Source organism: Engystomops pustulosus, chromosome 4 (assembly GCF_040894005.1).
Source record: "Engystomops pustulosus chromosome 4, aEngPut4.maternal, whole genome shotgun sequence".
Taxonomy (NCBI): domain Eukaryota; kingdom Metazoa; phylum Chordata; class Amphibia; order Anura; family Leptodactylidae; genus Engystomops; species Engystomops pustulosus.
The window spans coordinates 99,569,298-99,587,670 of NC_092414.1; the positions used below are offsets into that span (position 1 = coordinate 99,569,298).

The 18,373-nt window shown below is 41.5% G+C and overlaps 1 protein-coding gene and 1 long non-coding RNA gene across 2 annotated transcripts in view; one reads left to right on the forward strand and one right to left on the reverse strand.

Moving 5' to 3' along the window:
• The window catches only part of CNTN1 (contactin 1), a 113,667-nt gene extending 99,206 nt beyond the window's left edge, over nucleotides 1–14,461 (reverse strand). Inside the window, exon 1 of the mRNA XM_072146872.1 lies at nucleotides 14,310–14,461. The gene's annotated coding sequence lies outside the window, so the exon portion shown is untranslated. The remainder of the gene's footprint in view (nucleotides 1–14,309) is intronic.
• Nucleotides 14,336–18,133, forward strand: LOC140126895 (uncharacterized). Its single transcript, XR_011854921.1, has 3 exons — nucleotides 14,336–16,268; nucleotides 17,299–17,452; nucleotides 17,608–18,133. It is a non-coding gene; the product is annotated as an uncharacterized lncRNA (long non-coding RNA).
• Nucleotides 18,134–18,373: the final 240 nt, after the last annotated feature.

Below are 18,373 nucleotides of genomic sequence, written 5' to 3' on the forward strand. Positions count from 1 at the left end.
GGAGCCCAGTGTGAAGTCTGCCCCATGTATTAGTGCAGCCCCTCCAGCTGAAAACTAATCAACTTAATTAGACAGACCCAACTTTTCCAGGTCTGTCTTCTACTCAGCTTTTCATAAGGCAAAATGCACATTTTATGCCCAAAAGCTTCTCTAGTGGCAGCCACCCTGCCACAGCAGGTATAATATCAAACGGGCGCATGCTGCATTCAATATTTGTCTAATGTCAAAAAGTCTCACACACAGTCTCAAATGCACTCACTTTCCTTCTAATCTTAAATGGTCTCATATGCAGTCACTACATGTCTTATCTCAAACAATCTCACACTGCAATCACTGCATGACTAATTGTAAACTGTTTTAACCTGCAGTCACTGCCTGTCTAATCTCCAAGGGTCTAAACCTGCAGTCACTACATGTCTAATCTTAAATGTTCTTATACTGCAGTCACTGCCTGTCTAATCTTTAACGTTCTCATACCGCAGTCACTGCATATCTAATCACAAACAGTCTAATCCTGCAGTTACTGAATGTCTAATCTCAAATGGTCACTGCCTGTTTAATCGCAAATCATCTCATATTGGATAACATCTTATAGCACAGTGAAAATAACTGCGTATGAATACCCATGGCATCCAATAACTGTCTCTGGGTACCCATCTTATAACGTAGTGAGTAATTCCATCTAGATACCTCATTCACTGTGCATACCCCTACCAGATTCTAATATAGTGCCATTAACAGCATTTTATTTGCTTTTAAATTTATTTTGTTCTTTATTTTAGTTTTTATTTTCCGTAACCATTTTTGGCAGGGCATTTCCCTTGTTACACCCCTATTTTAGGAACCCATATAATTCATATAACCCATAAAGGCAATTTTAGGTATTAAAGTTTGGGTCCCCACTGATTTAAATAGGGTTCAGAGGCAAGACCAGGTATCGAGCCAAACTTTTGCCAAACTTCAAGAGATCCATTCATCATTAGATGGGGTGTCATACAGTAAATGTCCATGCATATAGCTGCCCCGTTACTCATTGTTTACTTTTATTGTTATTTTTTCCATTATTTTCTTTAAAATTGACAACACAACCCTAGAACAAGTCAAAGGGGTCATCATTCTTAAAAGATCTAGCACAGAGCTCTGTTTTTTATAAACAGAAGTCACATCACTTATCAATTCTAAAAATCAAGTGTTAGTGTAACAGCAGCAGGTTGTTAACCTAGTGTGCTATCCAACTGGTTTGACTTTGGGTCACACAGTAAGGGCGTTACACCTGGACCACTCTGGTATTCAAGGACGCTACCTCTTGTGGTGGTCTCAGTGTGGATAGCAGCTGGCCCAGAGACCCCAGTAGGGGGTGGGCAATAGTCAGTCTGAGTTGAGGCAGGCAGTGTACAAGAAGAAACATAGACAAGAAGAGGGTCATCACAGGTTAAGAATACAAGCCGGGGATAGATACCAGGAAACACGGAGCAAAGGACAAGCCGGGGTCACACACGGGAAGACAAGCAGGTACAAATACAAGTTTAGACCTAACTAACAACCTTGCTAAGGCGCGGAGAGTAGGGAATGCTGGACTATATGATAGGTGGTGGATGCTGATAGGCTAGGACAGCCAAGCATGGAAACGCCCTGTTCCCTTAAGAAGGAATGAAAGGCCCTGCCGGCGCCCTAAGGTAGCTGAAGCATGGTCGGACACAGCGTTTGAAGGTAAGCCTGCAACAGGGAACGCGACAAGGGGCGGTACAGTGTTACAGTTTAGTAAAAAATTCTTTGAAACATCATGTATTGTTAGAGATTCAGATGTTTTAAAATATAAAAATGGTGTGTTTTTTTTTCAAAATACAGTTTAGCTGAATTGCAAAATTGGAAACTTTAACTAATAAAAAATAGGAAAAACAGTAAATCTCTTACACGGACACACATTACCATTTATATTTTGCATTATTTGGTAATCAATGATCCAATTTCTTTTAAGAACACTGCTTAATTCATATATTGATGGCCAGGAATTCTGGCCTGAAGCTGCATTTGTTTCTCTCTGCTGACATATTTCCTAACAAAACACTGGCACAAAATATGAAGGAGATTTTTAAAATGTTGTGAATATTTATGTAACATCTGTGCACTTTTTGCTGTTTAAAATTAAAAAGAATGGGATTGGTCTGTCAAATCCGTTGCTAAGGCAAAGTATAGTAAAAGGTAGAATGTGATTGGTTGCAATAGGAAACTGCTGCTCTTTTCATTTCAACCAATTTTCTTCTATTCTCTTGAGCAGCTTCACATAGTTATCCTTGGATTTGTGTGGGTTTCATCCAACATTCCAAAATCCATTATGCTTTACCGACGTTCTATTAAAGGGTCCCAGTATGGGAACTGGGCTATAACAATCTCGGTACAGTACTGCACAGTATTTACATTATGAAAAACTTTATGTTTTAGGTAGTTCAGAATCTCCTGATTTTCAGATGGTAATATGGCTACTTGTGCCACACCCTGATAATGCAGTTCTTTCTGTCATCCGTGTCCTGTGGTCCTGGTAGGCATCTGAGAGCCCACCCACACAAGAATATATAGAGAACTGCTATAGCAACAGAGATGATGATGGCTATTATGCATTGATATTATTAACTGATAAGAGAGATCCAGTATTCTTATCTTTCCAAGTATTAACTAAATAGTAAATGCATTCACCATCATATATAGTAAAAAGTTCCTTACACATGCTAGATAATAGCCTTAGCAGTTTATGTTCTGCTATTTTTTAATTTTTCTTTCATGTTTCTATTTCATACATACATTATGTAAATATGCATGGATGCCAGTAATAATTGTGCATATTTTATACATGAATTTTATAGTATGACTGATAAATAAAACATCACAGCCATAAGGACATCTAGTATTAGAAAAGTGTGAGAATACATTTCTTTTCATTTCACAATCTATACATTTCTTTCATTAGAAAATGCCAACACCTGATCAATAAACAAGAAGTGTAAGGTGTATAACTGACCAAGAGACTGCTCTTTCAACAATACAGCATTTATTGAACTAAGCGATGCCCAACAGATTCACCATCAATATAGGGTTGGACTGAAGATCCAACGCTCTGACATAACAATTGGCACCAGAAGGAGACCCTATTAAAGAGGTCTTCCCACAAAGACAAGTTTCTTATATGTACTCAGGATAACAAAATAACATTCTCTAATTCACTGTTATTAACAAAAATACAGCATTTCACAGATATAAGTCCAACCTGTCTCTATCAGTCCTGGTGTACACAATTTCCGTTTCCCCTAGACACGAACCTGTAACTTCTGACTTAGGGTCAGGTGCCATCTTGGATTTCTGTGTGAACGTGTGCAGATGAGATTTCTGTCTCTCACTAATCTGAGCCTGGAGCCACGCCCCCTGCACGGAGCTCAGAGATATTCACTGATTACTTCCTGCCAGGAGATCTTGAGCAAAGACAGAGAGGCTGCAAACTACAAGGAGATAAGTGATCTGGGGGAAGGGGAAGGAAGGCACATATCTTTTAGATGTAGAAGAGCTCACAGTGTGAAAAGTCGGTCATCCTCTGTCTGTCAGTGTCTGTGTAATCTCATCTCTGATCTGTCTCATCTCTCTCTCTAAGTGTCAGTGTGTTACCACAGTGTCAGAAGCCAGAGACCCCGCACACACCCTAGGATTTTACACTGAGCAGCCTAGGGAGTGATAGGAGATAAAACTGAGTAACATTGTAAAGTAAGGGGTTAAAATGATCACCTTTAAAAAGTGACTTGAAACCCACATTTGGAGATAACTAGAGGAATATTTTGCCCCTAGGAGCTATTGTTTAGGTCGTGACTCTAAAATAATCAATGAGACCTTATTGATTGAAGGTTATGTGAAAGCAATAAGAAGAAAGATTATTTTGCAATTAAAGTAGATGAGAATAGGTTCTGGAAGGATGTAGAGAGGTCCCTTGGAATAATTTATTTTTACCTTTAATGTGCAAATGGTCAAACACCATCAAACAACCTCACTGGTCAGAAAGTACTATGAGTTTCATGAATATATTCTAGTTAAATCTATGGGTCTTCTGAAATCGAGCATTTGCTTGGTATTGTTGTTTTGTACTTTGGAAACACACTGGCCGACATTTATCAAAAACCATGCAGTCCAATTTACCTGTGTAGAGTGCAGGGTGCGCCAGATTCATTAATTGTGGCAATCCTTGCTCTGCACCAACAGAGTGCACCAACTTTTTTGGGGGCACCTTTAAAATAGAACATGCAACACAATTCTGTCAGACACTGCATGATAAATGTGTTGCATGGTCCGACTGTGCACCGGAACGGCCCTTTGAGTGCAGAATTTTGTGTTGCGTCAGGTATACTGGGACACTTTATGAATACATGTGAAAGCAGTTTTCACTTAAAGAAAGGGGCAAAGTCAGACAATAAACTGGTGTAGGGGATCTAGTAATTGTGGGTCACAGTGGTCAGGGAGTAAAGGTTCTCCTTATGGAGAGTTTGCCAATTAGGGCTGCCTTGCAGAAGTGTGGAGACTTATAACCATTGATGCTCTACTTGAGGATTCTGGGAAATATGCAGATAATCTTTCCTAGATGGAACAAGAAAACCACACTGTTGAGCATGACTTTCAGGAAGCCTTATGACATGATGAGGGACAGCACTGTTTCAACGTGGTTGCTTCTCTTCAGTACAGTGTAGGGAACTGGTATAGCTTAATAAGAGGCTTTTGACTATGGTCAGGGAGTGTTCTGAAACACACAGTAACAATTTACAAAAACTGTTCATAGCTCGTAGTAACCAATCCCAAAACAGATTTCATTTCTAATATCATTCTTAAAAATGAAAGCTCCACTGTGATTGGTTACTAAGGGCAACTAAATACTGTTTCTGTTTTAGACAGTCTCAGTATTCTGCCCAAATTTCCTTAAATATAGTGGAAAATGTATAACAACATATTCAACAGGGCAGACTTACACTAAGTAATTAAACGTTAACTGACAAATACTATTTATTATCAAAAGAAATACTGAAAGGTCTGCGGCATGCAATGATTTGTGTAGCTAATACATTAAACAGAGGCGCGGCTGAAGAGTCACGGGATCTCTCTTAATGTCACCACTAAGATACAAACTCTGCCCATGAGTCCTATCTATTTCTGTGTGATGCCACATCCATCTACTGCTGTTTCATCAATGCCCAGTGGAGAAATGGTAATACCAGAAGTAAAAGCAATGGCTAATGATGAATGGATACAACATAGATACTGTATGTATATAAAATAGCCATTTAAATCAGGGTGGTCAACATGTCTTTAATACATCACAAAATATTACTTTTTGGCAAATTGTCCTTGTTATGTAGAAGTCTGAGAATGGGGCATGTCAAATTGTAAGATTAAGCTGTGTCACACTATGTTGTTTGTAATACAGTTTTCCCCCCCAAAAAATTACCATCAAAATCCATCAGGATAAACTAGGGGCACTTACTCATAGATAGACCAGGCACTGTGACTGTGGTAATCTTCTTATGTTTGTTATACATATTGCCTCTCTCCTTCAAAAATCAACTTTTAAATATTGCTCCACTAGAGCCCCTCAGTGCTGCAGATTCAGAAATGCCTCGCTCTCCCTCTGCTCTCCCCTTTCTCCCTCTGCCTGTGTTATCTGGCAGGAAATACAGGGGGAGGAGAGACCTACTCTTCTCATTGTAACAACCAGTGAAAAGACATTAATGAGGGGCTCTCGAAACACCCCTATAGCCCCTCAGACTCATAAGCATAATTATAAGTTAATATTAAGGAGGCCCTGGATAACAAATATAAGAAGATTACCACATTTATTTTAATATAATGCAACATTTATGGTATTTTTACTGTATATTGAAGGGCTCTTTACATACTGCTATGTCAACTTTTCACATAGAGTCACGAGGAGTATTTAGCTGACAAAATATCAAGTGCAACACATAATTCCCAAGAAGAAGCTGATAAAGCCTGATAGGATTTTTTAAACTCAAATTCTAGAAATGACATAGTTATACTAAAGCTAGAATAAGTTTCCAATATACAGCCGAATGATCTCCATTTATGATCATTCTTATGCTGTTCTGCTTTTCAATGAACCAGTGAAGAAAGGAGTTAAAGGACACCTGTCATCAGGTCTGTGTCACTTGTCCTGTCACTACTACCTGTTGGAGCAGCTCACAAGGATCCCATCCCAGCCTTTATCTAGTTATTTCATACTTTATTCATTGTAAAATCATCTATTCTTTATCATATAAATGAGGCTGGTCACATGGTCAGAGGCAGTGATGTCACCCCTGTTACCCCTCCCCTCTCCTCCCCCTGCTCATGTCTGTGTGTAATGTATAGTAAAGCATGGCTAGTGTGAGTGCTGTACCTGCTGACATGCTGCATCCTCCTAATACACATGTGAGAGACACAGACATCAGCTACACATGAATCTGACATGTTCTGCTGTAACATGGCTGCCTGGAGCTGCTGTATCTCTCCTATACACACACAGGCTGCAGGGGGCATGGCCACCAGCACCAGGAAGCACATCATTATACAGCCTCACATCATTATACAGGCTGTCAGTCAAGCACTGGGGGTGTGGCTGTACCTCCCACTCATGAATAGAGTGGACAGCTTGAATATGCTAATGCTTCATTGGACATTTCACAGGTCATTTGCATACAGCTTTAGGACCTCATTGCTTAGGGTTACAGGCATGTAGAGGGACAATGAAGGGATAGAGGCAATGCTCTCTAATGGCAGTTTATGAAAATATATTTAGTTTAGAGGGGTTATTTTGCATGACGGGTTCTCTTTAAGAAGGATACTGAACCTAAAATACATCATCTGCCTAGAAATAAAGAATATTCTGCCCCTCCAGCAGGCAGACATTACTGTGAAGGCGCTGGCTGTAGTGTCCACCTGAGAGATTACTAAGAAAAAGACCAGAAAGATAGCTGCAGTAGCTCCAGGTAGGAACAGGACATTAATGGTATATCTGTATAAAATTAATGGTATATCCTGTCCATTTGTATCATTAAGGAAATTGCACAATACTAAACTAATACAGGAACTTTCTTTACTTACCTGTCACCCAAAAGACTATGTAACGACAGAAGCTCTATAACTTGCTCATCACACTATGAGGGACGCTAGGCTGCAATAGTGGGAGCAAGAGACGGACACCGAACTTAGGACTGGGTGAAATCATACTATCTCATAGGCTGAGTAAGCAAAAAGTATCACCATATTTAAGTATCTACAAAGCCATATACAATGTGTACATCTATTTTTGACTTATCATAATATTGCATAATATTGATACCACATTGAAGTATCCTGGCTATAAAACAAAACTTGTGGGAGACATATAAAAGTTAGCTTTTTTGAAGACAATCTGAAGATGGACACTAATAGCATGTAGTAAACATCCATATACTTCAAGACAGATTGCTGTATACTTCTTTACATAGGGAAATCAGAAGTTTTTTTTCGTATTACGTTTTTATTCAATTTTCAAAACAAAACAAATTTTGACAAACGCTCTTTGGGAGCGACTAAGGGACAGAGACAATCCAACATTTACAAAAATTATCAAACAAGCCACGGAAACCGGGCTACCTCAGTAAACGATGAGGCACATATATAACAGAAAAATTATGGAAGAACGAAGAAAAGCATGTGGGGAGGGGAAGACAAAAGAAAAAAGGGTTAAGGAAGAAGCCAGAGGGGAAAGGAGTAGATCCCAGTCCAGCAAAACCTTTAAGATCAGATCTCCTCTATCTCCTCTGGGGCATCACGTATCAGGGCATTAGGGAAATCAGAAGTTAAGCAGTGCTATTCACCCTAGATAACAGAGTATATCATGTGATTTTCAGTATTCATATATGAGTTTTAGCTAAATAAATTTCATATGAAAAGGATTACATATTGCAGTTGTCCTTTTGTTGTTTTGAAACTATGCAATTTGAACTTGTAACTTTTTAATTAAATAATTTTATGAATTTTTAAAATGAATTTATGAGTATATTGATGGAGGTTTATTCCAACATATAATAAATACATTTTTCATATTACAACAGTAAGGATTGTGCCAGAAAAATCAATTGCTAAAATCAGTAAAATGTCTACACTCAAAAAACCTTTTTAAGTTTAAAATGCTACTCATAATCAACAGTTCCACAGCCAAAATGTGTGGGTTTAATAATCCACTGGAGAATATTGTTGGTGACTATTAAATAAATGAATAGGGACTATATACACTAGCAGATCTCCAAATGATCTGAACTCTTTGCATAATATTTAATACCTTATGTTTGTTCCTGAAAGGGAATCTGCCATTTAAATTAACCCACCCAAAATAAATACTTCATTAAAAACTACGTTTATGCAGCAATGCTCTTATCCCTAAATGTTTCCTTTCCACGGCTGCAATGTTAAAAAATCAGTTTGTAAGCTGATAAGCAACTCACCTGATGTGAGTCCAATCACACAGTCCGGCATGGTAAATTTTATTTGCATTGTCCTGTGTACTTGTTGACAGGTCTCACTGCTAGGACATGCTGCTGTGTGGAACATTGAGGGAGAGCTACATCATTGGACACTTAATTTCATGTGACTTGGGTGATGTCATCTAAGGTCGTTAAACCAGTTACATTTGCATTGTCTACCACATGTATGTATCACATGATCACATGAAATCACAGCAACCTCCATGGAGGATGGGGAGGAGTAGAAGTCCATGGAGGCTTGCTGTGATTTTATGTGATCAGATACATACATGTGGTAGACGTTGCAATTCTTACTGTGTAAATGACCTTAGATGACATCACCCTGGTCACATTACATGCTGAGAAACGGCAGGGGACATGGGGAGGAGTAGATGGGAGGGGCCAGTCTAGCAAGACAAGCCCCCTCTGATGCCAGGTAATATAAGATAAAGTTAAATTATGGAGATGTAATTAAACAATTTTTAACTATAAGATTGGTGTCAGTCAGTTAATAGGGCTTTATGGGAGCCTGTCACTAGTTGTAGTTGTGAAAATGTGGTGACAGGTTGCCTTTAAGGCTTATTGTCCCTTTAAGAAAAGAAAATTACAGTTCCATAGTGTATTTTAGATTCGATTTTAACCATGGCAAAAAATTTTGTATAGTGCAAGAAATAATACAATTCTGGTATTGACCATAATGACCACCAGTATTGTGAATGTATGTAGGCAAGCAATGCTGTCCAGTTGGTCATTAAAAGATTATTTACATAGTACGCCATAGCCCTAGAATATTCTAAAGTATTATGCAGGATGCAGGTCTGACCTACGAGAAACTTGGCCTTTCAAAAACTTTTTCTATGTGGAAACCCTCATTGCCACTTGCTGTGCAAAATGTTATTTAATGACAGCATGTAGCCTGCAATGTCCTTATGGAAGTGCCCTCTATGTCTTCCAGTTGGTTTTAAACGCATTGCACATTATTTGGGGCCATTTTATGTATCATTGCTAACATATCCCTTAGCTAAGCTCTCCTGGGTAGACACATTATTAAATAGACCCTCATGTTTAGACATAGCAGAAATAGCTATATGTTATTTCTGACTACCGTAATTTTTTTTTATATATATATATATTTTAGTGTAGTGGCATCATTTTCAAGAAAGTATCATTTGTCCCTTATAAATATTGTTAATTTGTATCATCATTGTTATAGGCCAGTGATGGCCAACCTATGACACGCGTGTCAGCACTGACACACGAAGCCATTTTCAGTGACACACGGCTGCTGGAGAAAAATTGCTGTAGTGCAGTTTCCTTGGGCCGATCGGTGATGTGGTCTGCAGTGAGCGGCTGCATCTCAGTCAGAGAGATCGCAGCTGCTGCTCCTGTCCTCCAGTCCTGCTCTGCGGAGGCCGCGCAATGACTCCAGAGTGGAGCAATCTCAGCTTGCAAAGACGAAACCTATGCTGTGCCTCCGCGGGAACATCTACACAGGAGCTGAAGCCGCCTGAAGAGGAGTAACGGAGGTCCGTCATTGGAGCCTGTGCCAGTTAGGTAAGTTAATTTATTGAGTTGAGCTCTGCTGGGCTGGGCTGTGATGTACACTGCTTTGGGGGGCACTTCTCAGGACACAAATGTCCTTAAAACTAGCTGTTGCTGGACTGCCACAGGTTCACCATCACTGGAATAATTCCCCCTCACCTATCTTAGTTCATGGCACCCCACACAAGTTAAATAACAGCAAGACCAACAAAAGAAACCAACTGACCAATTAACAAAGAAGTCACTAAGCAGGTAAGTTAAATAACTATACATACTTGTTATTTAAACTCTAAATATCACAAAATAAGGTTTTTTTTTCTAAAGGTGACACACCACCCGAGTTATGGATGTTTTTTTGGCGAATTTTGACACACCAAGTTCAAAAGGTTGCCCATCACTGTTATAGGCAGTCCCTTAAAAACGTAAGAACACCCTGCTTACAGACGACTCCTCTTTGCCCACTGTGACCTCTGGTGATGCTCTCTGGCTGCTGTTAATTTATTGAACTTTAGCCTCAGACAGCAATGATCAACTGTAAAAGTTAACAAAAGGTTTCTGCAATGAAGTATTATTGTTTATTGTCTTCTTCCCATGAAAAGCCAAAATTCTAAAAATCTAGTTTTCACAAGAATAAAATATAGTTTTGTCTGGAATTACACTTGCAAAACATAACTTTTCCGACTTACATACATATAATTCAAAATTGACAAGCTACACATTGTAAAGTTATGTGAGAAAGCTTAATATTTAGGTACCTGCAAATGAGTAATTTAGACAACCATGGGTGTGAGAGGGGGCCCCATTTTGCCCAGATTCGGCAACTGAAAAATGCTATAGGTAATCCACAAATGGTTTCATGGAGGCCAACCTGCTCTAATAACCCCATATATCACACTGTCTATTCTGGGGTCCTCTAAAGAAGGAAAAATGCCTTTCCCTCTTTGGAGTTCGATAGTCTCTTCCTCTTTTATCTGGGAACAACAATGCGTTTGTACTAGAGGAGCCTGGTAATGGAGTTCAGATCTAATTAGTTTGGCCGTCTTGCTTGGATGAACATTGAGAGGAATGTAGTGCATGTTAAGGTGCCAAGACGTCCTAGAAATGCAAAGCAATGGTAATCCATGGTAACACCAGCGTCACTCATTAGAGGTTCCAATTTTTATTCTTAGATATTTAGAATATAGAGGATAATCAGTTTGTATCCATATATAAAAGAATAGAATATACAAGTAATTCCCAGTGCACAAGGGGTGTGGCTTCACCTGCTGGTGCACACATTTTCTTTACTTTAGTCTTTGGAAGCTCCAGCAGGATTAGCCACAGCCTTGGAACCAAGGAACAAACTGATCCATGGAGCTAATTTGCTCAAAGATAGAAACTGTGTTTTCTCTCAAATGGCATTACTGGGAGAAAGTAAAGGTAAAGTTTATATAGTATATAGTGCTATAAATGTTTCTGTTTTGTATGGAGTGACGCCCATCAAATACTGGCTCTTGAATATGTTTTTAAGTAGTTTACAACTGCCTTAGTATTCAGTATTATACGGGAAAAATGTTCATTGTTCATTCATTGTGGGTGGGTGGGTTCGGTGGGGTCTGTTCTCCAGTCTGACTCCAACTAATAACTAGAAGCCATTCATGAAAAGTAATTAAAAGTGTATGCTGCATTGTTTGTAATAAATAATACAGCAATCTTCTGTCACATATCGTCCCATGATAGGTCAAATTGAAGGGCATTATCCAGACATTCATGGTTTAAAACAGTGACAATGCCTCAATAGGTAGATCTTCTGCATGGACTTAGCAAGTGAATGAGATTGGGCAACACAATATACTATAAATTTGTATTCTGACCTGTATCTATGACCAATATACAATATTCTCATTCTGTTTAAGGTCATCATTATTTACATTTCAAGTTGGATGATATTTATGTAATTTTTAACTATAAACTCGCTATTTTACATAACCCTGATAATGGTTACTCCACGTGGCCCAGCTGTTACCTGCTAAACCTTGTGTTTTTATCCAGTCTGCGCCATTTTTATGCTAAATTAACTTTTAGGAGTGTCACTTTCCTCTTTTGGAGCATAACATAGTGTACACCCACTAACTGCTACATAACTGCATCTAGAAAGTACAGCCAATACAGCCGATTGTAGTGTTGAATACTGACACTATTTATTGCCTCTTTGTCTGAGCAATAATTCCCTTCAATAGGCATCAGTATCATCTAAGAAGACCAGTGCCAGAACATACATCCTAAGACAGAGGCCCAAAGTAGATTGCTGTAAACTTCTGTCACCCAGTTTTATGTCATATTTCATCCCTAGAGCCCAACTGAGAACAGTACATGAATATTTATACTGAAAATCCTAGCAATAGCACAATTCTATTTCTTTTATCTGCTCCATCTATAATTCTTGCAGATGATATGACTTTGTGTTTAATTTACAGAAAATCTCAAGCATATATAAAATATTAATGAAGATGATGTCACACATATACCCGCAGTGCAAACATCCGAATAAATCATATAAGAACTATAGTAATGTGGCTGCACAAACAATACACAATCACAATCTGTGTCTCTTCTATGTAATTGCACTTCTCTGGAATGTCAGCGATTATTACTGTACATATAGTGACACCCTCCTAGAATTGAGCAGGGAACAATGGCACGAGGCCAAAAATGGCAGAACCCTGTCTTGGCAAGATGATGGAAGGAAGAAGAATTTTCTTCTAGCATTTTGGAAGCAACGTGTGTAATTTTTAAGGCACAAAATACAGATTAAGTTTATAGCTTTATGTCTGAGCTATTACTATTTAGCATATATATTATATATAATTTGTTACATAATATTCAAATCTCAGAAATATACATACATACATATATAATAACGGATTAAAATCCCCCTTATTTTATGCTGTGAGCATTGCCCAGGAATGGGTGTTACTTTTTTGTCCACCATGAAAATTCACAGTGTTTTACATGAGAGTAGGGTGGGGGTGGGATCAATATTTTAATAGTGACAAATGATTCCCCACTGAATGTCCTTTCTCACCAGCAGGTGTGACTCCAACCAGTGGGGATTTCAGATCATGACACTGCATAGACAGCAGCAGACATCCACATACATGTCCTACTATCATGTTACCCATCCAGGGGACAGAGAAAGAGCTCTTCAGTGGTCTAAATAATGGAGCAGATGCTGGGAGATGATACATAACAGTGCAGAGAAGTCCTTCTGCCCATAATGTGACAGTGTCTGGGGAATTACAGGACTACAGTATACATTACAATCAGTGCCCTGTGGAGCTGGGCAATATACTGTACTCATACAATAAGCGCCATTTATACCCTAAATGAAAAGATGCTGCTTTGCAATGTTAACCCCCCCCCCTTGCCATTTCTATCACAGATTACTATCAAACAAATATTTGCATTTCAAATGGGACTCCTTATTAAAAACCAAAAATTTCTGGGGATTTTAGGAGCCTTGCTGCTAGGCAGAGAATTAATCTTCTTAGGGGAGAAGCAAGGCTGATTACTTCTGGTGCTGGCTGATCCCTAGCTTTTACTATCCACATCAATCACAATGTAGGCGGAGGAGGGAGATGGTGGTGATCGTCTAAAATACATATAACTGCAGTTGTTACCCCTTTCCTAAGGTGTAGAGGTGAGATGCAATGACACCCAGCTACTCACCAATGCCCTGGCTAAGAAGACCCTCCCTATTCATCTGGATGGAGCCAGGTCCATGATGAAGATGCAGACAGCAATGTATGACACAAATGGTTGATGGCAAAGAGAATCATTTACCGTGACTCAGGGCAGGGGAGGGGGTGGATGTACATGTCTCATCAATCCTACAATTCAATTATACAGCATATAATGACCCCATGCCCATATATATATATATATATATATATATATATATATATATATATATATATATATATATATATATATATATATATATATCCAGATAGATCAGGTCTCTCCATACAGTGATGCAGGCTTCTCTATAATAGGATCTGGTCCTGTCCTCCTAGGATACGAGAACTGAAATCTCATTACGATGAATCCCAGCTCCGAGCACAAGATGCACATTATCATGCTGATCACTGGGGGCCCCATCAGCCATGTCTGTGGCTGCACCCTCCAGCGCACCCTGGCATGCCTGCCACTGCCATATCATGGAAGCATTACAGTCAATCCCGGTAAAATGGGTCCTACCTTCCCGCAGCAGCACTGCACTGTCACCAGAGGAGCACCGGCACCTGGGGAAGCCCCCTCCCCCTGCTATGCCCGCAGTCCCAGCCCTCTCCGCAGCCCTGCTCCCGCCCTCCCCGCGCTGACAGTGATGTCATCCCCGGCAGCCGGAGGAGCGGGGCCGCCAGCTGCAGTGTGTCTGCAGTGCCCGGGAACACAAGGTGAAAATGTTACAACATTATGAGTAGCCGGGAGAGGGAGGAACACGGCAAATAAATATATGACACACGAAGTGGATGTGTATAGGGTTAAACATACGTACGGATGCGTATCAGGGATACGGAGGCTCGGCTGCTGGCGCGCTCTGCTGGTCTCTGTGAGCTGAGGAGGAGAAGCAGGAGCCACATCCAGGATGAATGGGATGTAACAAAGCTGATGAATTATGAAGTATAGCAGTATGATTGTGAGGAAGCCTACAATCTACCTAATAAGATATCTATATCTATCTGTGTATCTATGTATACTTCTTTCTATGTATCTATCTCTCTATCTCTATCCATATTACCTCACACATACATTGGGGGTCATTTACTAATTCGTGTTTTCCCGACGTGTTACCCGAATATTTCCGATTTGCGCCGATTTCCCCTGAATTGCCCCAGGATGTTGGCGCACGCGATCGGATTGTATGCACGCACGGAAATCGGGGGGCGTGGCCGAACGAAAACCCATCGGATTCGGAAAAACCGCCGCGGAGCTTGCACTTACCTTCACTAGGAATAGGCCGTTGAACTTGAGCACGTTCCAATGCTCTTCAGCGCAGCAGCGCCACCTGGTGGACGTCGGAGGAACTACCTTAATGAATCCCGGCCGGACCCGAATCCACTGCAGAGAACGCGCCGCTGGATCGCAAATGGACCGGGTATATAAATCTGCCCCATTGTCTTATACTCATTGGACCTATATGATGCTGGATAACTGTTCTGGTGCAGTTTAGGACTGGGGAGACTTTGAATCTCCTATTAGTTGGTCTTGTTTTCTGCACCAGAATAGTGAATTTTCTAGCGCACAGAAAAAAGTTTCTGTTGCACAGGTTTTTCCCCAGTGCAGCTACGCCTCTTTTTACTGAGGACACGCCCCTTTTCTGGAGAAGAATAGCCCGAAAATCATCTAAAATCTTCAGTAAATGTGGCGCAGGGCTTTTTAGGTGCAAATTGTGATTTTAGACCAATGTCCATTCATCCTCATGTGTAATTGCTGGGCTGCTTTAGATAGGAATTAGATTGGAATCATTGCAGAGGATAATCCAGGATGGACGTCTTTCTATAGTGTTCTGTATTGCATGTTGTGATGAAGTTGGGGGCTGAAGACGTAGCAAAGGGATCCAGGTTGGCGGATGGATCATAGCTGTGAGGCATTCCAGAATTAGAGATGAAGTTTTCCTGTAGGCATCCTAGATTAGGCTGCATTCACACGACCGTTGAAAAACGGCCGTATATACGGGCGTATATTCGTCCAGAATACGCTACCATTCATTCCTATGGGAGATACGGTGATACAAAGAATTGCCCTGTTTGTCACTGTAACATACCGTACCATATGTGAGCCGTATAAAAAGATAGAGCATGTCCTATTTTTTCACGTTCTTGCGGCCGTATGCCCCATTGAAGTCTATGGGAACGTATAAAATACGGGTGACATACGTTGTGGCCACCGTATGCTGCCGTATATACGTTCTGTATCTAGGAATACCAGGAACTAGGGGAGGGGAGGGGAGGACTTTCCTGGGAGTCAGAAGCAACATGGCTTATGTGCAGATGGAGAGGCTCCTGGCTCTGGTGCAAGCGCACCCTATCCTATGGGATAAGCGATTGGAAGACTTCCACAACCGTGCCCTCAAGCACAAAAAGTGGGAGGAGATTACTGCAATACTGTTGCCGGACGAATGGGCTAGTAGCAGTACCCGGGAACGTGCATCTCTTGGTAAGCTAATTACCCTGCCCTGCAGCCATGTGCATACCCCACCCCTGCGGGTCCCTGCAGCCATGCGCATGACCTTCCCCTGCAGACATTTGTAATGCATAATCCCAGCATCCATGTAGCCTGTATTAGCCCTGCAGCCATGTGCCCTGTATCACCCCTGCAGCCATGTGCCCTGTATCACCCCTGCAGCCATGTGCCCTGTATCACCCCTGCAGCCATGTGCCCTGTATCACCCCTGCAGCCATGTGCCCTGTATCACCCCTGCAGCCATGTGCCCTGTATCACCCCTGCAGCCATCAGGCCTGTATCACCCCTGCAGCCATGTGCCCTGTGTCACCCCTGCAGCCATGTGCCCTGTGTCACCCCTGCAGCCATGTGCCCTGTATCACCCCTGCAGCCATCAGGCCTGTATCACCCCTGCAGCCATGTGCCCTGTGTCACCCCTGCAGCCATCAGGCCTGTAGCCTGTGTCAGGCTGCAGGGGTGATACAGGCCTGTTGGCTGCAGGGGTGATACAGGGCACATGGCTGCAGGGGTGACACAGGGCACATGGCTGCAGCCATCAGGCCTGTATCACCCCTGCAGCCATGTGCCCTGTATCACCCCTGCAGCCATGTGCCCTGTATCACCCCTGCAGCCATGTGCCCTGTATCACCCCTGCAGCCATGTGCCCTGTATCACCCCTGCAGCCATGTGCCCTGTATCACCCCTGCAGCCATGTGCCCTGTATCACCCCTGCAGCCATGTGCCCTGTATCACCCCTGCAGCCATGTGCCCTGTATCACCCCTGCAGCCATGTGCCCTGTATCACCCCTGCAGCCATGTGCCCTGTATCACCCCTGCAGCCATGTGCCCTGTATCACCCCTGCAGCCATGTGCCCTGTATCACCCCTGCAGCCATGTGCCCTGTATCACCCCTGCAGCCATGTGCCCTGTATCACCCCTGCAGCCATGTGCCCTGTACCTTCTTATTACTATTCTGTATGATTGCTTGAAACCGCAAATGAATAAAAACTTTTTTTTTTTATAGTAAAAAAGGGCTCCACACGCTGGGTCTCAGCAAGAGACCAATATAAGAGGGAAAAGTCAGAGAAAGGGAGAAGTGGCAGTGGGAAACTGCACAAGAAACCGTACCTCTACACAAGTTCCTTGCGTTTTTTGGATGTGGTGATGGACGTTGGAGAGTAAGTTATCAAAATATATTTTTACTTTAAAGCATTATTAATAAAAGAATTGTAAGTTCTTGTGTCCTCAGAATTGTCGTTGCATCAATGCACTATAGAATATGTGCACAAATTTTAAATTATTTTTTTTTTCTCTACAACTGCGGATAATTTAGAGGAATCAGCCTCTATGCAGACTGGGGAAGATGTGGTGGAGGAGTCCTTTGAAGAGCAGCCAGAGGATCTATCCACCCAGTCACCAACACCTCAACCTCCATCTACACCACCACAAGCACCGATGCGTTCTCGTAGAAGGAGGCAGCTGGGATTGTCAAGTCTCAGTATTGCTGCTGAGACGGAGGTCTTGGATCAGTTGAGGAGGAGGCGCGATGAATCGGCGGAGGACATCTTCATGCGCTCCATGGTGCAAGACCTTAAAGGAGTGCATGAGGATGACAGAATGAATTGCAGGGTAGCCATGATGGCTGTCCTGCAGATTTTTCAAAAGGGCACACCGAAGGACAAGTCCGAGGTGGCTCTTTTTTTGGAAAGACGGCGCCAGCATGTGGGTGGACTGCTACCTCCAAGCCCACCTCCATCCACCAGATACCCTGCCATGGCCCCTACGAAGGCTCTTCAGCCATGGCTCCTCATGGCCAATCAACATCAGGGCCATATACTAGAGAGCTGTTTGAACTCTAAATACAGCATTTTGAATTGTATATATTGTTAATATTTGTTTATAAATTCGTTTAAAAAAAAAATCTTCTTTCATTATTCTTTACTCCATCCACTACCATCCTGTATATGCATGCTAAAGAGACAGATGGGTGCAGGGATCAAACAGCAAAGTAGCCTTGCACTCCTCTGTCTCTTCTTCTTACAGACGTACTTTTAAATCTTCTTATATTTGTTATAATACCTCCATCTCACTCACACCTC